General features: G+C 39.0%; 1 long non-coding RNA gene across 1 annotated transcript; it reads left to right on the top strand.

Moving 5' to 3' along the window:
- The first annotated feature begins 774 nt into the window (after window positions 1–774).
- LOC111193540 (uncharacterized) lies at window positions 775–2189 on the top strand. Its single transcript, XR_007423886.1, has 2 exons — window positions 775–1111; window positions 1767–2189. It is a non-coding gene; the product is annotated as an uncharacterized LOC111193540 (long non-coding RNA).
- The last annotated feature ends 589 nt before the right edge of the window (window positions 2190–2778 follow it).

The following is a 2778-nucleotide window of genomic DNA, read 5'->3' as shown; positions in this document are numbered from 1 at the left end:
ACTCCACAAGCGGTACAATACTGAGGCCTAACTCCTAACTTTACCTAAACACACCACAGAAGCACTGTAACACTGAGACCTAGTGCCTACTTTTACCTGCGCGCACACTCTACCTGCTGTAGAACCTCGTTGCCTAGCTGCAGCTCTTACACGTACACATTCCACCAGCACCTGTAGAACTCTGAGGCCTAGCTTCTAAATACACCTGCACACGCTGCAGCAGCACTACATAACTGAGGCCTAACTCATCAATAAACCTAAAAACACTGCAGAAGCACTACATTACTGAGGCCTAACATATTAATAGAGCTGAAAACACTGCAGCGGCACTACATTACTCAGGCCTAACTTATCAATATACCTAAAAACACTGCAGCAGCACTAGATTACTCAGGCCTAACATATAAATAGAGCTGAAAACACTGCAGCGGCACTACATTACTCAGGCCTAACTTATCAATATACCTAAAAACACTGCAGAAGCACTACATTACTCAGGCCTAACTTAGAAATAGACCTGAAAACACTGCAGCAGCATTACATTACTCAGGCCTAACATATAAGTAGAGCTGAAAACACTGCAGCGGCACTACATTACTCAGGCCTAATGTAACCCAGATATAAATACTGTGGAACCTACTATGGGTAGATGTCAGGATTAATTGTAAAATATAAGAAATTGCTAAATTTAAATATACCTTACTACACAGTCACTGTAAATGAAATAATAAAAATAATTGAGTTTCAGCTAAATCCTAATTATATATAACTGTAAATTAGTATTGGACCTTGTAATCAATTAACAATGAATTATTCTTAGTAATAAAAATATATATATTTTTATTAATTTCACTTCCTCTGTACTAAAGAGTGTTAGCCAATCAAATTCAGGCCCCTCCTACTACACTCACCACATAAGCTTCAGTACGAACTCCTCCTTCCTCTTTTCTCCGTGTGGTTCATCCAGCACAGACATGCAGCTGAATTTTCTGTTTTATTAAACTAGAAAAAATAAAGTAAAGTTACTAAATTAAATTATATTCGAGTGATAAACTGCATTTAAAGAGCCCTGGACCCCCCCCTTCTACACTTCATGTGTTACTGAGCTTTGGTAAGACATATTTACTGAATTAAGGGGATGTTACAAATAGTTCTGTTTATAAAACAGTGATATTAACCTGAAACGGTGTTTATATTAGCTAATTTTTCATATTAAATGCAAGATGTTGGAATTACTAAGCAGTTTATAGAATGTATTTTCAGAGCTCTGTGTACTTAATACAGTTGTGTGTGTGTAAAATGGCGGCGCCATGTGCGCACGTGAAAATTCTACGTTTCGGCCACTTGGTGGCGCCTGTTGCCCATGTTTTTAGCACATGTTGGTTAAAGCTATACTGTGCTGCTGTTTTCTGCTGAACAGTCACATTTATATGGTCAAGCAAACATGTTTATGTTCTAAATACATAATATTGTTCTAATAATCATTATAAAAATGTTTAGTTAAAAGTTATATACTTATACAAATGGTTTATGTGTGAAATTATTAATATCTTTAATAATTAATTTGGTTATTATTGTCATAATATGTGACATATTTGAACAATGTGTATATACATTTCTCTTCTGATCCGAGTTATATGATCTATTTGAATCGTTACAAGATTTATTTGGTTTATTTATTTATTTTGTATATGTATGTGTGTGTACACAATGGGATTCTGCGTTTGAGAAAAGAACATGCAACTTAATGCCTGTTTGATGTACAGGTCGGGTTTTATTGGATCCCTTGGAGCCTTGAGACAGCTTGAGACAACGTCGGAGTGGGAAGTCTTCCCTTTTCCCTTCATGAACTCGGACGGTACTGATCCCTCCCGTCAGGGTATTGGATGCCTGGAACCTTGTGTGATCTAACAGCTCTGATAACAGGACACCCCATTCATTAGTGTCCTGTTTGAACTCTTGATTTCTCCGGTAAGGAGTGACGAGCCAGATTCTGAAACACAAAAAGGGAGCAATTGCATGCAGAAGAGAACACAGTGGCGCTGAACTGAATCACACACACACTTTTAAATTTTTTTTATTTTATCTGTTGATTCCTTTATTTCTGCTAAGAGTCTATGTTGCTGTACTGATAATCTCCTGGTCAATATAACCATAAGCTATTGAATTAAATCCAGCCATTTGTGTAACATGGTCTCTGTCACTGAAATTGCTTTTTAAGGTTTACCAGCTCTTTCACAAGCCTAGATCTGGTCCAAAACAATAAGTTGAACCACAAGAGTAGTGTCGAACCCGCTACACCAACATATAAATAGAGCTGAAAACACTGCAGCGGCATTACATTACTCAGGCCTAACATAAATAGACCTGAAAACACTGCAGCAGCACTGTAATACTGAGGCCTATTGCCTGCTTTTACCTGCGCACACACTCTACATGCTCTAGAACCTTGTTGCCTAGCTATAGGTCTTACACGTACACATTCCACCAGCACCTGTAGAACTCTGAGGCCTAGCTTCTAAATACACCTACACACGCTGCAGCAGCACTACATAACTGAGGCCTAGCTCCTAAATATACCTGCACACACCGCAGCAACACTGTAACACTGAGGCCTAGTGCCTACTTTTACCTGCGCGCTCACTCTACCTGCTGTAGAACCTCGTTGCCTAGCTATAGCTCTTACACGTACACATTCCACCAGCACCTGTAGAACTCTGAGGCCTAGCTTCTAAATACACCTGCACACGCTGCAGCAGCACTACATTATTGAGGCCT

The sequence above is a fragment of the Astyanax mexicanus genome, chromosome 13 (genome assembly GCF_023375975.1).
Source record: "Astyanax mexicanus isolate ESR-SI-001 chromosome 13, AstMex3_surface, whole genome shotgun sequence".
Classification (NCBI taxonomy): domain Eukaryota; kingdom Metazoa; phylum Chordata; class Actinopteri; order Characiformes; family Acestrorhamphidae; genus Astyanax; species Astyanax mexicanus.
The sequence above is the reverse complement of the archived record's forward strand: the minus strand, read 5'-3'. Positions and strand labels throughout refer to the sequence as shown.